The following is a 20,477-nucleotide window of genomic DNA, read 5'->3' on the forward strand; positions in this document are numbered from 1 at the left end:
CGGCGAGACCCGGGCCCGGCCCGGGCGCGGAAATATTCTACGTTACCCGCCCGGCCCGGCCCGCCACCCCTTTACCTTAAGCCCGAGCCCGGCCCGAGCCCGACTCGAAACCGGCTCGAACCCGGCCCGAGACCGAAAAATACATGTTTTTCAGAGTTGACAAGCCCGAGAATAACTCGCAGAAAGCCCGAGCCCGGCCTGGGCCCGCGTCAAGAAACCCGAGCCCGGCCCGGGCCCGGGTCAAAAAGCACACGCCGTGCCCGAGCCCGGCCCGAGCCCGTGAAAAAACTCCTCTACCCGGCCCGGCCCGGCCCGTGGGCTGGGCCGGGCCCGGGCTTTCGGGTAAGCCCGAGCCCGTGCAGTGCTCTACCGGCTAGATATACCGGGTGTTCAGAATAAAGCTTTATGGTTTTCTTAAAGTTAGGCACTGGGAGGCACGTGAAGACCACCTGCGCAAATAAGTCATGTGGCCAGGGGGATACAAAGTGAGATGATAATTATCGCTGTTAGCAGCCGAATTAACTAAAATTGAATAATTAACTTTTTATAAACTGTAGTAAGTGTGCATGTTTGTATTCAAAAGTTAGAAGCAGTCGCGTTTTTACACAGTTTCAGTTGGAAGAATTATTCTAGCATGTCTGTGCTCCGAGATATCCAACTTAAAATTTTCATTGTCGTTCGCCTGATTACGAATGCAACTTGCAAGAGAGTAAGGATCAGCGCAAAGCTCGTCCCTGATGTGACACGGCTGTTGCGTGCGCCATTTAGTCCGACAACGGGGCGGAGGCATTGGCAAAGATAACTGTCCCCCTTCCCCTCACGGCTGGTGAAATGAAAAAAAAAATCGAAGAACCCGTAACCCCTGTCGTAACACGCGACCGCGCAGCCTGTAAAGATGGCGGCAGCTGCCATGCCGAGATAATGGCGTGAGCGGAGAAGCCGGAGGGCAGCGCGTGTGCGTAATGGTGACTAGACGACCGGGCATGGTCCTTGCCTGGGCTACGCAAATAGAGTGACTGCTGATTTCCAAGTATTGTAAGTTTTATTGAAATCAAGAGCAACAACTGCACCATGAACAGCAGAACCCTTTTTAGCTATGCTAACGAATATTTCATACTGCCGCTTTAAGTTTGGTGTTGTCATGCACAAATCTCATGACAACACTTCACCCATCAAGATGTCAATGCCCTAAACACGTTCAAAATGCCTCCCTTCCACAGCAACGCAAAGCATAAACCGCTCTCGCGTCGACTGGATAACTCTGCGCAGTACAATTGAATGTAGTCGGATATCTCGGAGCACGGACACGCTAGAATAATTCTTCCGACTGATACTGTGTAGAAACAAGACTGCCTCTAAGTTTTCAATACAAACATACGCACTTACTGCAGCCGACAAAAAATAATTGTTCAATTTTAGTTAATTGGGCTGCTCACAGCGTTAATTATTACCTCACTTTGTGCCCCCCTGGCGACATAGCTCATTTGTACAGGTGGTATTCGCGTGCCTCCCAGTGCCTAATTTTAAGAAAACCATAAAGCTTAGTTTTGAACACCCTGTATACAGCCGCCAAGCACATGGCTGTTTTCGTTTAAAGCCAAATCAATTTTTAAAAAATATTCGGTCTACCTTCTTTTTGTTTAAATTAAGGCGCTGAAGTCTAATTATAATGAATTCGTGACAATTAAGGTGAGGATTTTTAAAGTACAGTAGCAGCTATAGACATGATCTCGCGTTCCCGTCATTTAAATTGGCCAGTTCGCCCGCCGCAGTAGCCCCAGCGCAAACGACTGGGCTTTCTCTACGTCTACACGGACTCCAGCCCCTCCCTGCTTCTTGTTTTCGTCGCAGGGTCGAGCAAACCGGAAGCAAATAAGGAAAAAAAAGTAATACTACTTTGGCGGTAAGCTGAAGCGTGACGAATTGTCTTCGCCAGGCTGCTAGCATCGGAGCGCATTTAGGCTCGCAGCGGCGTGGCGATCACCGTGTTCGCCCTTTAGTGAATTAGTTTTGAGGAAGTTTTCGGTTAAACCCAAATTAATGTAAAAAAAAATAGTCGGCCTACCTTCTTTTTGTTTAATTTAAAGCGCTGAAGTCTAACTATAATGAATTCGTTACATTATAGGTGAGAATTCGACGTGTACATGCAAGAATCATCGTAAGAGTGTAGCAGACTGCCAGCTAGAGGGTTTCTCGAGAGAAAATTAGTAATAGGGTTCAGGGCTATGCTTAAACCTTAGACATTTTAAGAAATGAACGACAGCAACGAGACTTCGTTTTATGGAAACTTCAAAGCAAATTAGCTGTGTATCCATAATGATGCGTAAGTACGGTTCATGAGCAAATTATGTGAGATCAGAAAAAAACAGCGACTTTAATGGTGCCGCAGTGCCAATTTCATACAGTACACGACTGTTCTGTCCCGAGTGACTTCGGTATGGCAGGGAGTGCGCCATTGTAAATCTATACGGTTAAGTGAAGTTGAGCTCCTTACTTTAACAACCAGCTAGCCCTAACACCCTTTCATCGGATGTTTCGACTCTATTCAGCATGCGACGTTTGGCGTTGGCTGTGGTGCACTGCAGCCGTCCACGCAGAGGCAGGCGGGAATCCATGGCCAATGCATTTTCGGGTGCCATCGCCCCGCCTCGCAGAATTTCTCGCTGCGCTAATGTTCGTGCTGTAATGACGGCGAAAAGGTTTCGCGTGGTTACCGGCTTAAGAATAAACGCTTAGACATACACTTCGGTTTTAACAGTAACTCAGATAATGCGCGGCGTAAAGCGCATGCTGTGACGAAGCATCGCGCCTCGGCAAGGGTCCATCAAAAATGCATTCCGTCTTCATATGGCTGAAAGTTTCATTTGTAGAGCAAGTAAGTTAAAGCCATTCGTGCACAGGATTAGACGGAATGAACTTCGTTAAGCTATTGGTCATTGCCTGCAGCGCTCTCAGCAGTAACCTAATGTGATAGGTGCTTATATACTTCATATACTTCGAGTGCAGTCAGTTGCACGCAAATACGAAATATAAGTCTGATACAAAATAAAAAGTTGTGCAAACCATATCATGCACCTACTCTAGCGGCTCTTAGTCAGATAGTAATAATGCGTTAAGTGAACTTCCAGTCTATACCCGCATTAATAATTTCCGAATCATGGTTACTTAAACTAGCTCTAAGGATGGACTAATGCAAACGTTGCTCTAAGTAACGACTATAAGCAAGCTCCAGAGAAGACGCGCGCAAAGTTCATAATAAATAAAACCATCCCGCGCAACTGGTGCGGACGCTATATCCTTTGATGACGGGTTGGGCAATTAATCCGCTTTCACCGGCTTCAGGAATATAACACACTTTTGATCCTCCCTTTCACTTTGTACTTAACAGCGTATATCGTAGTGACGACATTTTCACGTTTTTTTGTTGTTTTTTTTTTGTTGGCTGGATAAGTTCAGTTATGCCCTGGTACTCAGAAGTATGAGTACCTAACAGACGCAGTGTGCCAGTGAGAGTTATGTAATTCAGGACTATCGCGCCCGTCCATAAAATTCCTTAGCAAAACAAAGTGAGGGGGCACTATGAACTTTAGACACCGAAAAGCGGGAAAATTGCACACCATAAAGCAGAATTATACAACTGTTACGGTCTTAAGTACCATTAGCATGAAACATGCGTTTAGGTTTCTATTGTAGAGAGCTAACGAAACACCCACACACATGATCCAGACGCTGCAGTTTCGTCCAAAGAGTAGAGATTTGACAGATATAGCTAGGTATTAGAATATTGTGCGAACTAAGGCTTGCGCATTGATGCGCAGTATAAATGGCAAAAAAATCCCTTACTAACTACACACGGGTGGTGCTACGCGCCCAAAGACACGCATGCGCAGAGCTCACCTGATGACCGCGCATAGTAGCGGTCACAACGCTAACGCGACACACTGGTAGAGGAGTGCGCGTATGTGTTTCCGAAAGCGAACGTTTGGGGATATAGGACGACAGAGACAGACTAGTCACGTACCACGACATAATGACGCACCATAAGAAACAGAGAGAAGCATACCCACAACTGCGCGAACAGCTAGACAGATCTCAAGAAACAGAGTGGAGGCGGTTGCAAACCAGAACCTTCAGAAACCCAGTGCACTTCAACAGATGAAATTCCACAGAACACCCAGAAGTGAGCTGCAAGCTCTGCAAGCAGGAACACGCACACCTGGCACACGTCTGATGGAAATGCACAGAGATCAGACCAATATACAGAGATGGCAACATAGAACCGGACATTCTCGAGGAGAGATGGCTAAGCGCTCTGACTATACCTCGGATCTACACGACCAACTATGGGCAATCCAGCGGGCCCGGGCAGCGGTGGAAAGGCTATGCCTCACCGGACATAATGCCCGGGTGGCCGGAGCCCGGGCCGGCAACGTCGCAGGTGCTTTTATAAATACATTTTTTTTCCGTCCGTCCGTCCGTGCAGCCGCTGCCTTTGTCCTTTCAAATGTGCCACGAATCCAGAACTCAACCTATGAAGTAACCTCTAACACTGGGCTCGCGGAAACCAGAGCGCCTCGAGGCACCAGGCTTCTCGGTTCGCCCTCGCATGCTTGTTTGCTCTTCCACCCGCAGCGGAGCGCGCGAGCTCCAACACAGGGCGCGTGGGTCAAGCAGCCTGGGCAAGGACAGCGTGGCCTCGGGTCCTAATTCTTGCGCCTTTCCTGGATTAGTATGCCTCATATTACTCACAGAGTGGCTGTCTTGGCATTGCAAAATGTTAATTTACTAACACGGCTCAAAATATTGTTATCTTTAGTGTCCATCTAAGACTGCTTCACATATATGGGGCGATTTTCATCGCAGCGGCGTGCGGTTTCTATTGAACGGGGCTGAAAATCGCCATCTCCCTAGGCGGCAGCCCTCCGGTGACTCAATTAAACGAAGTTGGTCGCACAGTCGCACTTATCGAAGCAATCTTTTCAATAACGAATAATTAAAAAAATTATGGGTGCCAAGCTAAAAAAAGACAGCGAGATAACAAAAGGAGAAGGTGGGAAAACAAGGAGTGCCCGGAGTGCGAGCAGTGATAATTGCGCGGAAAACAATTTTGCGGTTAGTTGGTTGTGCCAGTAGAAAAAAAAAATACTCTTCAATGAGCTGTTAACTATGATTCGAAGCGCTTTACGTGTCTGCGTATCTTCACTCAACACACACAGAAAGGTGCAATCAATTGTGACCGTGGAGAGCCGCAAGACACACCTTGACCTAAGTATAGTGAACATTTAACCTAAATGAAACAAGACAGTGAGCCATGCCAAATAATGATACTTTCCGCACGCGCTCAAATTTCTTGCGAATTGCACCGGTAATATTTTGCAGCTTCTTAAGGAAAAAAAGTGGCCAGTTGACTCAATTCTGCATGAGGGAAACGTTGTAGTCAATAAACAAAGTATTGCGGAGTATTTGACTAAATATTTTCACACTGTTTTTTTTCTCAGTTCATGTGACAGCCCATTAGTCAACGATATATTGTTCTGAACAGGTGCACTTTTTAAGATTCTTCCTCTGCAAACTAAACCCTCACCTGGACCAGATGGCATACCAAGCGTTTTTCGTCCCAGATATGCGGAAAAATTATCTCACTGCTTAGTTATGATTTGTCATGCGTCATTGCTTTCTGTTACCCTTCGTTTCCACTCTAAAGACACGTGTGACACTCAAAAAATTGCAATCCTTTATAACTATCCTTTTCTTCTTGCAAAATAGTATGGCGTATTAAGCCGAAGATATTATTACCCCCCCCCCCCCCTTACAGATAAAAATATTCTTACTCGCTACCAACATGGTTTTTTGTAAAGGTTTTCCTGCTGTTACCCAATTAACTACAATCCTTCACACCTTTGCAAGTACTGTTGACAGGCAGGGGCACATTGACGCCCTTTTTTCTAAAAGCGTTTGAGTTTGTTTCACATTATCAGCATAAAAAAAGAGCTGGAAATGATTAATCTGCTAACTTGCAAAATGATTTGGAGTACTACATACAAAGCTAACCACAAGAGTTTGCTAATTTATATAATTATTCTCCTGGGGAGTTTATAGTTACTTCCGGTTTCCCACAAGCCAGTGTTTTATGACCTTTATTATTCCAAATATATATTGATGACAGTGGATAGGTAATTACTGCGCCGATACAAATCAATGTGTTGGTCGGCTACTGTTTCTGTTTAATGAAATAAGTCGCTATCAAAACCAAAGAAGACCTAATTCTAACCATCGAAACACTGTATCTTCGTGCAGGGAGTAAGCCAATACCAACAAAACAGTATTCATAAAAACTCTAAACAAAATAACTTTCTTTTGCGTAAAGCGTTGCTTCCGAGTCTCTCACGGAGCTGAATCAATGTGGATATCTTCGGGTCACAATCTCAAATAACTTATCCTACAACACACATGTTTCTGACGTGTGTAAGCTGGGTTTCTAAAATTTGGCTTTTTGAGACACAAATTACACTCCCCCTAGCACTTAATTTAGAGCTAATTAATACTGACTCATCCAACCTAAACTGGAATAAGCATATGTACTCTATGAGACCATTATTGAAAAGCTGACGCTTTGAAAATGATATAGCGCAAATCGGTAAGATTCATTTATTTTTCTAAATACCCCTCAACCGACTCCTCAACCAGCCTAATGCACGCACAAAACATTCAAACATTGCAGCTACGAAAAAAAAAACCACTCGAAATTTCTTTTTTAGCTTAAGAACAATGATTTTTCTCTTAGTACATTCCCTTATCTAGCTATACAGCACGCAAAAGAAGTCATTGACACACTGGATCTTTAAGACCTTATCTTACCAGAACTAACCTTCTGAAAAATTCATTTTTCTGCATAAAGACTAGAGCAACTTACCTACAACACATCTTAGTTGCACTGGTGACATTACGCACATATGTGGCTAAATCGGCTTTTCCTTTTCCGTAGGTAGCGTGTTTCAATTATATAGATTTGATGTGCATTAGCCGAGTTCCTTCTTCATCGGCATTTCTATTCGCATGGCTGTGTCTTATCCTCTATGTTGAATTGCGTCATTGTTCATTGCTATTGTCCTCTACGAGATGTAGGTATGTATGTTTTATTTTTTCCAGTTTTTATTTGTGCCTTATACCCGCCTACTTGGACCCTAACAGGGTCCTGAAGTATGTTACAAATAAAATAAAAATAAATCACCTTCATATTTGGCTGTTTGTCTCACTATCTCTGGATCAGCGCCTTGCCGAACAAACGAATTCTAGCGATTATGTAAAGCTTGCGGATTGTGTATTTAGGCTATTACTCATCCTTTTGTTATTGTACAATTGTTTACCCTCCCCCGCCTACATACACAAGAACACACATCATATATTTGCGACCAGTACAAGTTCTAACAAACTAGCATCACTAGGACTTTTAATGCTGTCAAAATCTACAGTTGATAACAAACCATTAAGCTGTTTGGCCATGGAGTACAGTACGCCTGCTTTCGATAACTTAGTAGCAATGCAAAGAATTGCGGAAAATTATTTGTGAGAAAAACCATATTGTTTCACGAATCGAATCGCGTAGTACAGAAACTGTACATGAAAGTGAACGTTCGATTTGTTTGGCAAACGAATGTGCAGTGCTGAAACAACGTAAACAATATTTTGTTGCGCAATATGCTAGTACCATAAAAAAAAAAGTGGTCGCAGTTTCACCTGAAAGGCGAAGCATCAATTGCGATAGCAAATTTGTAGAGAGCTATACGGAGTAATGATAGTAGCTTTATCAGCTGTATAAACTTCGACATGCAGCAGCACCGGCAACACGCAGAACTGTTGTCGACGCCTTCGGCGTTTTGCCCGCGTTCGCACAAAATGCGTGCGGCGTTGGTAACTGTTGCCGGAGCCTCTGATATAAATAGGCACTTGGTGCCGCAGCTAAACGTCACCTCCCTTCCCTCCCCCTCCCCCCCCCCCCCCCATCGCCTTTCGCGCGTCGGAAGAAGGCGCGTTTCCTCTACACATATGGTGATTGTAAAGGAGGAAAGAGACGCCTACTTCTGCAGCCCTTAAGGAAGCACGGCGCAGAACGCGCGTTTGTTCTCCGCCGTGTATTCACTCCCCGTGAAAGAGCGCGTCCCTCGCGCCCTTTCACTCGCACATACAGCGTTCGGCGGCGCGCGGCGACGATTTCATCTCCATTGACGTCATACAGAACCTCACGGCAACGGCGACGGCGACGGCAGAAATCTTCTTTGGAGTATCCATATAATTGCTATCGCAATAAAACCGGGCTTTGTCTGTTTCATTAAGAACGACAAAATGCGATGCATGAGGGCTGAATATGACCATGGACATAGATAGTGTAACCGGAAGGAGGTTACGTTCTTTAATATGCACCAAAAACCTAGGAAATGCACAGCTTTTTATTGTGCCCCTGTAAGAAGTAGCTCCAGCCAATTATTCAACCTCGAGAGCGCTAGCTTCTTTAATATCCACCAAAAACCCACCAAATGGACAGTTTTGTATTGTGCGCCTCTAAGAACGATGTAGTCCAGCCGGTAAATCTAACTCCCGACCACTAGTCTCGGTGCCCAAAAGACACAGCGAATAAATCACCGTGGCGCTTGCACACTAATGTGCGAATTAAACATCTTTTGTTATAAAGGATGACATTGTAGCCTAATTCAATGCTGCAATGTCATGGGCATCCGACGGAAAGGAATTTCCTGTTTTCGTTTAGAGTGGATCCGGAGCCGCAGCACCCAACGTCGTGGACAGAACATGTGGTATTTTATCGCTTTGTACACAGGGAACGAAAATATCGAGACAATTTGAGCCGGCGATCAAGCAGTGGCGCGATCTGTCGGAAGTTGTGAGATGTGAGCAGAATGATGGGTGGCGCCGTTTCGCGGAGACTCCCGGAACAAAAATGCGAATTGCCTGTCGGTGCACCCACTTGACTGGTAGGTGGCGCTACTGTCACGTGAGCGTTGCGCGGCCGACAGACTTTTGGGTCACCTTTACCCGATGCCTTTCTTCTTCTATGCACTAATTCCTTAGAGATACGAGTTATTCAAGTTTACTCTATCACACTTGGCGAGCGAAAAGGTGTACGTGCGCCTGCGTCATGTATCGGTGTTTATGTGTGTCGGGAGAGCACATTTAAGAGGGAGGCATCGTAAGGAAGAACAACGCCAGCCTGAAGGTTTTACGATATGTGGGAGAATATGAGAGGTGTATGACTGGCTAAGGCTTTGCGCTTTTTGGCCCAGTATGCGCGGGAGACCGGAGGCCATCCTTTAGGGTCCCGCCGGCTTGTTGCATGTAGTACAATAGGAACGCATGCCGATGTAATAAACGCGCCCTAGAACTTATTTTCGTGCATTTTCTTTCTTTCGGAGTGCCTTTTATGGACTCTCCATTCTGAGAAAAACGTTGTAGCGATCGTAGGCGCGTATGGCATCAAAAATATATAGGTATTCGGGCGGCTGCTCCGCTCGGCGGTTTGTAATACACCCCCTCACTTAATGAAGACGACCGCGAAATTAAGCTAGATGCACAAATTCGTAGCAGCCAAACGCCTATGCCAAAACCTTAGATCCATGACAGTAGCAGGGAATTGCAAAAGACACAATCTTAGTTTCTCATACATAGTATAACATGCCGATTCCACATGTACGCCATCTCTGGTGCGATTTTGGGCGGCTGCAAGGCGAACTAAAGGGCGCTTTGCGCAATTGTTTATGTTGAGACTACCTCTCTTTTGCGCAATTATAAAATCCAAATCCTTGGCTCTGCCATTTTTCGCGTTCAATAGCGAGTCCCGCAGCTTAAAAGCTGCATATTGGGAAACCCGCAATCGCTGTTGTACGAATCATTGGCTCAGGTGTATTCTTTAGATATGAATAATTAAGTGCCCGTCATCAACCAAGGTGTGCATTATAATTTGTGTCCACCTTCGCGTCCAACGTTTTTGTTAATGCATGGTTACTCACGCAGTTTCTAAAAGGGTGAGCTATCGATACGAAGTTGTGCACAAGTAACGTTGAAATTAGCCCGTTCGGGCATTTTCCTTATCCATGCAAAAGAGCGTAGTCAAGATAACGGAAAGTACTATCAATAGTTTCAACTTCAGCTTATGTGATTCGATGCAATGACGTAAACCACTATGTCGCGTGATTGTTTTGGGGGCACCTACTAGAGTACAGGCGTTTACTGAACATAGATAACTTGAGTGTTCGCAGATGCACCCTGCGTGCCGACACCACAGAGAGGGCTGCAGAACATGTATAGCAAGAACGTTATATTGGTGCTTTAAAACTTAGGAATATACTTTTGTGCATCCTAACAGTATACTAGATTAAGCTGCGCTGTCCATTAATTGCACACGACTTGGTGCTAGAAACATTTTCCCTAGACAGCTTGTCGTATTAAGGAATCAATGCTTTATCGAGATTATGCGCACTGTTCAGACGACCATCGTCTTTCGTCACAAAAAAAAACAGCAAGCACGTTATCTTGCACGACTTGTACCCCATAATGCAACGCGGGACAAATAATTGTTTCCCCATTATGCGCTAAAACAACTCTACACATTACTGGCAAGGAGAGCGCTAAACGACCATGTGCTCTCATTTACCCATTAGCTCGATGTAAAAAACGATCGCCCGCGGACCCCGAACTACTCACGCCATATACCGGCGGCGCACCGTGAACTATAGCGAGCAGCGGAGCCGCTCTCTCCACGGTGTCGCCGCGCAGTTCATACACCTCTGATATTCTTCCAACGTGGGTTTACAGCTTCTTCCTCAATGTGATTACCAGCAGATACGCTCACATCTCGGCAACGCCGAATGTGAAACAAGGAGAATGAGTGAAATTAAAAACAAATCCACGGCCTAGATATTATGGTTTTACTCCTGGCTAAGCACGACGAAGTTACATCAACCTTGAAAGCAACATACATACACATATATAATTCTGACCGAAGAAAACAAAAACAATTCGCAGTGCTTGTAGACAAGAGACGTGACCAGCTAATAAAAGGGTAATTTCAAATCCAATAGCTTTCGTTGGCTCTTGCTGCTGCTTACATCGTGAGTGGTTGGCGGCCGACAGCTGGCGGTCGTATAGGTTGGAACAAAGGCGCCGACTTAAAGCGCGCGGGCGCTCTCGTTGCCGGCCGTGGTTGTTGCTGAACACCCCCTGGCAGAGCTGTTTGGCACGCAGGTTCAGTCCACCTATACCACAGCTTGAGATGTGTTGAATAATAGCTGCGATCTCAGCGCAATTACGCTATGAAACCACAGATAATACGTAACTATTTTCACTGCAACAAATATATGTCGTGAAGCGGAAAATTACTCTACTTTAAAGTGAATAGCTTTCTTGAAGCTTTAGGCTGTCCTCCTTTATATTGACAATCATTATTGGTGGTTTATGCAGAATTGTTATTACACATCATTTTATTGAATAAAAATTTAATTGTTTCCCTAATGCCCATATTGCTAGCGTGACCTTGTTAGAGACTATCCACCTTGTCTTCCAGCGGGAAAAATGAGAAATGCTATGTAAGAAATTAGACAGACAGGCACAACGCAACATAATTCATGGAATAGGCGAAAAAGAAAAAACGCCAATGTCTTCACTATAAGTGTTTTATTCCGCAGGTTATTTTCGAACAGGAACGCATGAAACCCAGCTCAGTCAACCAATTTGCCCACCTCTCAGCTACAGAGATACGGCACTTCTCTAAGGCACAATCATATGATATAAATTCTGACCGTTGAGCCAGTTTCGATATATCTGCGTCATTGGCATTTCAGGGACCAGTACTCGTATAAAGTAAAAGCTGAAGCGATGTTTGCTACACCGGCCGCTTTAGAAAAGGAACGTGCCTGATCGGGGACGCACATCTATCACTCCATGCTGCACAATGTGTTTTGTACGCGCAACCTGGCAGGCTTACAAAACCGCACAAAAGTTAATGCGTATGTATTTCAGGGTGTCCAAATGGATAAGGAACCTCAGGCTTTCACTCTCCCCTTCTTGTGAGGTGCTGTCGCCCCAAAAAGTTCACGGACCAAGGGATCTGACAAAAATCTGAATATCTCCGCAGCCTCAAAACGCAGCCTGCTATTCCCGTTTCCAGCCTCTACGGGTATATGCGAACAACATTGTGATGTACGGTTTTACTGGCTGCTTTTAAAGGCTGCTCGGACATTTAACGTTTTCTGAGATCCTGTGGTCCGTAAATGCTTTTGGTCGATAGTACATAAAGGACGTCAGTTCATGTTCTTGCCAGTTGCGCCTGGGTTTGCATCGTGCCGTTAGCTTACGTTGTACATTCGCATCTATCAGCGTCCCGTCGACACACAGGTGCGCACATGACATCAAGCAGCACAACACTCATCAGTCGTAATGAGATGAGCGTGCTAGGTTGACATGAATGGAGACAGCATAAAACATCATCAATATTAATTTACGCATCGTTGTGTATTGAAATGTAGGATGCACCACTGAATGTCTGCGTTATTTAGATCACCCTTGTGCGCTCATCATACTCCACCAAGGCTTATTTTACATGGCTTGGTGTTTATGGGTCATGCTTTTTCCGAACACATCTTTCGTGCGGTCAACTAGTCCATCAGATAGTACAACAAGATCAGCAAGTACATAAGTTCTCTTTTCCTTTATTGTGTTTAAAATAACAACAAAAAATAGGTGTAAAGAGGCAGCTTCGCAAATATTTGCCACACAAGTAGAGTGCTTGAATATTACGTTTTGTACACTCTGTTAATCGCGGACAAATTACACATAATTCAGCAATTTATTTCACCGACAGATTTGGCAGCATAGCTAACGCTTTTCTGATAAATTGCGAACAGTTGAAGGCGTTGTAGGTAGCCTACGGTTCTTAAAATTTCTTATTGCACAGTCATAAAAATGCGAAGTATGGCTCCAAATAATTTACATGGTTCTTTTGTCTCACTCGAACGCCAGCCGAAAAAGAAAGCCACTCGGCCGATCAGAAGCTCGTGCTTATACATATGTATTGTATTCAGCTGCAAGAAAACTCTTGTGGTGTTAGAGCTTTAGAGAATCTTGATCCAGATGCACGGAGTTGTTCCCAGTGCCTAGGTGAGCAATGACTCTCTGGAGTGGGAAGGACCCATTGCCACATTTCCCAGCCCAGTCATCGGAGCTCAGGCTGAAGGTCATGGTACCTCCATATCCATTGCGAAGAATCCACTTTGTCTGTGAAAAAGAAGCAGTGCCTTTTAAAAAGAAGGTAAATATCCGTTCTCCTAATTACACTGTAGCTGTCATTGCCGTTTGCACCTAACGATGATGAAGACTTAGCGCACTAATTAGGTTAATTTGAATCGGGCGAGTAGAACAGCGTAACAAGTGTGTTCTTCAATTCTGTTTATGAGCGCTTCATGAACACAAAAGGTTACTTTCGAAATTATAGGAGTATTCCCATATTATCTTCGTAACGTTCATTTTTCCTTGCGTTAATTGAAAGTCGATTAGCACCAAACTCAAAAAGAAATACTCGCAATACCGAGATCCCCCTAAATAATTTATTCTAATAGATGGGTGAATGCCAGTTTTGGTTTCGTTTCCCAAGAAGTGGCTGAGCCCAGCGTTCACGACGAATGATAATGGTCACGTAGGAGCAGCGCATCACGACAGTTTGGCACTTGCTCAGCTGCCTCCCACGCTGCTACTCGCTGTGATGCCTGATGTAGCAGCGTAGCAGAGGAGCGAGCGAGCGAGAAGGAGCGCGTGTTAAAAGATCGCGATGCGCCTCTCCGATACGAACACCTTCTGAGGCCTAAAGTCATGACAAAGTCACCTCCAGGGAAACGAAACCGGAACTGTCTGAAACCGCTATTATAATATTATAATATAATATAACCGCTATTATGACCGCGGCCACCGGCACCTCTTCTTTTCTCCGGGATCTCTTGTGCTTCTCTGGACCCCTTCTCGTCGCGTCGGTCTCCCGGAAAAGCTTTTATTGCGTTGCAACGGACCTTAAAAGGTTTTACGGCAACTTAGTGACGTGAATTATGAAATCGCCCCACTGAACAGTTCTTCACCATCTACCCTGCCATCTCGTGACGTCGTGCACGTATCGCGACTGAAGCCGTACTTTTCGGTCGCCTTCTCGTGTATTTAGTCTGCGCCGAGACGGCGCTCAGCCCGCCGGGGCGGTTAGATGTTACGGGCCGCCTCTTTGCATTAAGGAAGAAGACGACGATCACCGGGGAACGCTGCGCATGTTCAGCCATCTTGGCCATCTCGGTCAACATTCCCTGTATATAAATCCTGTCCCTCCTTTAACTATTTGACGTCCCGTCACAATATTATTGAGGGTGTTCCCAGGCTTGGCAATATTTTTGCTAGGGCTTCGAGGCATACGACCTTCATTTAACGCAATAAAATGAAGCGTCGTAAATATCGTGTTAGTACTCATCCAAGGGGCACTGGTGGGACATGATAAGTGTGAACCAGACGCTTGCATATTTCGTAGCCAGTGTATAACTTCGCCCCAGAAACAGAAGTTCTTCGCGCTGAAATATTAGTCACTAGGCTAGTAGCAAATACGGCGTCATTTACTTTGCAAACTCATGCATTCAAATATTGAGATTCACTTTTCTGTACAGTGCGTTTCAACCATCGCAATGAAATAGTGATGACAGCAAGGGCCTGTTGCAAAGTTGGAGGAAGCATTATACCATAAGCACATGTGACAACTTCATCGCAGTGAAAACACGCACATACGAGGTCTGTCCCAAACAAAAGTTCATGCAGTTAGTCATCAAAGGAGTGGAGGAGGGAGTATCGGCACCGCTCTTTCAATCTCTCCACTCGAAAGGACACGGTTGACCTTCAGTACGAGCGGGATAGCTGTGTGAAAGGTCAGAAATGTATACGATGACTTTTTGTGGAACTCATGTTGAGTATGTCGAAATAGAGACCGACGAAACGATGAAACGAAAGGAATTACATCAGCATTCTTGTAAAATTGTGTAACAATAGGGGAGAAATTTTTCAATCCGTTCAAGAAGTCTATGAAAAGCATGTCCTCAACGTGGAAAGGAAGCGCTAAAGGAAGGAACTGTGTTTAAATGAGTTCTGCGTTTTCGGCAAAGCCGGGAAGAACCCAAGGAACATATAAGACTCTGACGCTCCTCCGCCTTGTGTGAAGATGAAGACACCAATCGTGGGCTTTCTCTAGCGCTCAGTGAACGCCGTATAACTCGTATTATAATAGAATAAATACGCGGTTTGGAAAAGTCGTCGGCTTGGCAGATTATGACTGAAATGTTGGAAATGGAAACGTTTTTCGACAAGATGGTGTCGAAACTGCTGACTCGTGAGCAACCGTCACGACGAAAAGATTGTTGCATTGTTTGAAACGTTTAGCTGATACCGATGAACTCTTGTAAAGGGTCATGGCAGGGCGTCGATACTTGGTTCGACATCCAGGTGAAGTCGCAGAGCGAGAAGTAGAAAGAAAAATTCATCGAAAGCGGTAAAAGCGTGTAGAAATCAGTCGTGTTGATTATTTTTTTTAATTCCATGGAATTTTGCACTACAAACAGGCAACTGAAGGCGAAACTGAAAATGCAGCTTTTCAGGTAGGGGCGTTATAGCGTTTGAAAAATTATTTGCACAGCGTGCGACCAAATTTCTCGTAAGAGGAGCGTAGGATTCTGCCCTACCTGCATTGCGTGAGTTTCTCACAGGCAATTAGATTACTGTTCTAGAACATCCTCTCCACTGGCCAGATTTAGCTCCCTACGACGTTATTGTGTATCATGAATGCATATTGCTGCTCTCGGAGCGGCAATTTGGGATGTGATGATAATTCAAAAGAAAATTACATCACTGCTGAAACGCCTAATATAGAGTACTTCAAAGGGTGCTTCCAAGAATGGAAGAACCAATATATTGTACCCAATGGGAAGTATTTTTAAGGTGACGACATTGATTTATCTGAAAGTGTAATAAATGGTATTTTTAAACATACGGCACGACCTTTCGTGGTACACCTCGCACGTTGAATACCGTTCGAGTATCCAAACGTGAAAGCTTATAGAACGAGAAATAATTCTTTCTCAACCTCTGGTATCCTTCGTCTCCCTGCGCAACGAAGTGACACATTGCAACGCGTTTCTTTTGTTAGACGTGTCTGTCTTGCCGACGCCTGTCATCATCTTGGTATTCATTAATACAGGGTGGGGGCTCATCATATCAGCCCTATCTTTTTAAATAAATATATGAATTAGGGACCAGAAACTGGATTTAGGAACCAAATGCTGTACAAAGAGAGATACAGTCAGTACCCAATCCAGCAACGAACCTTGAGTGCCACGCTTTCCTGGTCGTCGTAGCTAACCCAGAGTTTTCCTTCGTGGAGGTATGGGACCATTGATTCGGCATCGTACTCTCGCTTTGCGCCGTGTTTCAGCAGTGCGCAGACCTGCAAAATAGTGTCACTACGTTGGCATATATCATAATCGAGAGTGCAGTTCGCAATATTATAAGCAAATACAGGAGGCATTGTGCACACACTTCCTTCGTTTTTCACTTCGTGCCGCTCATTTGCTGGGTTTTAGAAACAAAGGCACAATGAATTAAACCCACGAAAGGTGCACCGTAGTTGACAAATTGAAATAGACATATTTCTATGCAAGAAGCCGAAGATACAGTGCCATCTACTCTTAGTGAAACCCGCTAATTATTATTCACCACGATATAAATTGAACAGTTCCTCTACCTTATCAAAAAAGTCGCAGTTCCGCACGAAAGGTGGAGCATCGCTTGCGATAGCAAATCAGTAGACAGCTATTCGAAGTAAGGATAGCAGTTTTATCGGCCATATAAAGTTGTAAATATTCACTTACTAACTAAATAAGCAAGCACAGTGTCACGCGCGCACAGATAAACATAAATACATCACGCACGATTACCGCGGGAGCTAGTCAAAAAGCTGGAGTAGGCTGCATGGCCGCTGCGTTTGCGTTCGCTGCGACTTTTGCTTAGGTGTTCTGTGGCCGCGATGAATACCGTTGCTGACGCTGAACCTTGCGACGAAGAGCTTGCCAGGGAAGCAGGACTGCATTTCAGCGACTTTGGTGAAACGGAGCACGAAATGATCCTCCGTGCTCGCGCGGAGGGTGTTTCCGCGTACGATAGCGGTGAGCAGCCGACCGCGCTGACGGAAAACGAAGCCTCGTTTTTGTCGATGGAAGGCTTGGTGGCCGGTTCGCCAGTCGACGACGTTCCCGACAGAACAAGCGTAAAAAGTTGCGCGCGTATTTGGTATGGTTTTTTTCGTGTCTTTTTTTGTGACATTCAGCACTCACCGAGCCACCAGTTTGTTGCTGCAGGGGCATCAGTAGGGGATTTGATTTAGGCGACATTTATGAGACAGCTGCTCGAGAAAGGACTGGCCTCTGCGGCATGCCAAGATACTTTCCGAGGGCCGGAATATATTGTCACGAGCAATGGGAAAGACAAAATACGTTGTAGTGGGGCTGGGTCAGAGTCTATTTTGTGAGTCTTGTGGACTGAAACCTGCTGGAACCTGTGCGCTCTGTGCAGTCGTGACTTGACAAGCGCTAGCCGCTTACTGTTAATTAAATACTCCCCGTAACATCTTTTTGGTGGAGGTGCGGGGTATCGATCCCCGTACCTCTCTGAGACCGCGACGCAACCTGCCATACCGGCACCAACCCAGGCACTGCTGCACAAAATAATATCTCCTGACCTCTTACCTTCCCCAACTGAAGCACTCCGTGGTGTCCTATTTTCTTACCTTGACGTATTTGATGTTGCGAACAGTCCACTAGGACGTACACATGTAGTGGCCCACCGCATCGACGCTGGAAACGTCAGCCCCCTTCGCAAGCACCCTTACCGAGTATCTCAGTCTGAGCGCCAAGTCATCCAAAAAGAGGCAGAGAAAATGCTTGATAAAGATGTATAGAGCCTTCCTCTAGCCCTTGGGCATCCCCTGTAGTGCTTGTGAAAAAGAAGGACAACACCTGGCGGTTTTGCGTCGATTATCGCATCTCAATCGGGTAACGAAGAAGGATGTGTATCCTCTCCCACGAATTGATGATGCGCTCGACTGCCTCCATGGTGCCAAATATTGCTCGTCGCTAGATCTCCGTTCGGGATACTGGCAAATTTCCGTTGATGACCGCGACCGAGAGAAGACCGCATTATTCACACCCGACGGCCTCTACCAATTTAAGGTTATGCCTTTTGGGTTGTGTAATGCTCCTGCAACTTTTGAACGCATGATGGACACTCTTCTACGCGGTCTCAAATTATCGACCTGTCTTTGTTATCTGGACGACGTCATCGTTTCTCGCCCTGCTTTAACAGCCACCTCCCTCGTCTGTGGGCTATTCTCGACATCTTTCGCCGGGCTGGCCTCTAGCTCAATTCATCTAAGTGTACCTTCGGGCGCCTCCAGATCAAATTACTTGGACACTTAGTCGACGCTACTGGTGTCCAACCGGACCCTGACAAGGTCCGTGCCATCCGCGTGTTACCGGTTCCACGGTCCACGCAAGAAGTACGCAGCTTTTTTGGCTCTGCTCCTACTTTCGCCGCTTTGTTCTCAACTTCGCGAACATTGCTCGACCCCTCTTGGACCTACTCAAAAGGATGCGGCCTTTTCTTGACGCGCGGACCAAGCGTCTTCCTTTGCGTCGTTGATTTCTGCCCTCACTACACCACCTGTGCTGGCTCATTTTGACCCGGCTGCTAGAACAGAACTTCACACCGACGCAAGTGGCCATGGCATTGGTGCTATCCTCGCCCAAACACAGAACGGCGCCAACCCTGTGATAGCGTATGCTAGTCGTCTTCTGTCACAGTCGGAGAAGAATTACACCATTACTGAGCGGGAGTGCTTAGCTCTCGTCTGGCTGTCGCGAATTCCGTCCGTACCTATATGGACGGCCGTTCGTGGTCATAACAGACCATCATGCGCTCTGCTGGCTCTCAACACTTAAGGAACCCACAGGGAGGCTCGGCCGTTGGGCATTACGATTACAGGAGTACACGTTCTCGGTAGTGTACAAATCTGGCAAGTACACAATGACGCCGAATGCCTCTCCCGCCATCCCGTTGATCATCCGACTCCACTGAAACGGACCCCGACACCTATATCTTGGCGATAACAGACTTCACCGATGTGGCCGACGAACAACGTAGAGACCTTAGCTACTCCTCTCTATTGACCGTCTGCAATCCGGCACCCTCGACCCTTCCATCAACGTGTTCTTACTTCGGGATAATGTTCTTTACCGCCGCAACATGCACCCCGCCGGCGCAGAACACCTGCTCGTTGTCCCGCATCATCTGCGCAGGGATGTCCTCATCCAGTTTCATGACGCTCCCACTTCCGGGCACTTAGGCGTCTCCAGAACTTATGATCGCAAACGACGACGTTTTTTTCTGGAAGGCCTTTATCGGTCCGTTCGCCGCTACGTAACATCTTGTGACCTGTGTCAGCGTCGCAAGAAACCTGCGACGCTACCTGTTGGTCTCCTTCAGCCAATTGAAGTTCCAGCCGAGCCGTTTTATCGAGTGGGCCTGGACTTGCTGGGTCCCTTTCCATTTCCACGAAAGGCAACAAATGGATTGCAGTCGCTACGCAATATACACTCGATTTGCAATTACTCGAGCGTTGCCAACTAGCTGCGCCACAGACGTAGCCAACTTCCTACTCTACGACGTCATCCTCCAACTTGGTGCTCCACGTCACCTACTCACACATCGCGGTCGCTGCTTCCTGTTCGTGTGGTTGACGATCTACTCCGTTCATGTGCTACTCATTACAACTTCACGACCTCATATAACCCGCGCACCAATGGACTCACCGAGCGCCTAAACCGTACACTGACCGACATGCTTCCATGTACGTTTCCGATGAGCACCACGATTGGGATGTTGCGCTCCCGTTGTCACATTTGCATTATACTCATCGCGTCATGAAATAGCCGGCTACTCACCCTTCTATCTTTTCTTTGAACGCCATCCCTTACTAACCTTTGACACCTTGCTCCCGTCTGATCAGGCCTCCACGTCTGCGACTTCCTATGCGCAAGATGCCATCACGCGTGCGCTCGTCGCGCGCACAGTAGCCCGCGCTCGGCTCTCGTCATCACAGACCGCACAAAAGGCCATCTACGATCGTCGACACCGGGATACTGATTTTCCACCGGGCTCTCTCGTCCTTCTCTGGCTCCATCTCGTCGTGTCGGCCTCTGTGAAAAGTTAATGTCGCTGTACGTTGGCCCTACCGCGTGCTGCGCCAGGTGATCCTGTCACCTGAGATATCTCCCATGGCATCTACCTAATTGACCCGCCGCGCCACGAACTGACATGTACATGTTTCCCGCCTCAAACTTACAACT

General features: G+C 46.1%; 1 protein-coding gene and 1 long non-coding RNA gene across 2 annotated transcripts in view; both read right to left on the bottom strand.

Moving 5' to 3' along the window:
• LOC119440994 (chitinase-3-like protein 1) overlaps window positions 1–20,477 on the bottom strand; it is a 359,923-nt gene that overhangs the window by 309,103 nt on the left and 30,343 nt on the right. The gene's annotated exons all lie outside the window — the stretch shown is intronic.
• Window positions 12,689–16,542, bottom strand: LOC119440993 (uncharacterized). The gene is made up of 2 exons (XR_005189718.1): window positions 16,403–16,542; window positions 12,689–13,281 (listed from the first exon to the last, which is right to left on the bottom strand). It is a non-coding gene; the product is annotated as an uncharacterized LOC119440993 (long non-coding RNA).

The sequence above is a fragment of the Dermacentor silvarum genome, chromosome 2, assembly GCF_013339745.2.
Source record: "Dermacentor silvarum isolate Dsil-2018 chromosome 2, BIME_Dsil_1.4, whole genome shotgun sequence".
Lineage (NCBI taxonomy): Eukaryota > Metazoa > Arthropoda > Arachnida > Ixodida > Ixodidae > Dermacentor > Dermacentor silvarum.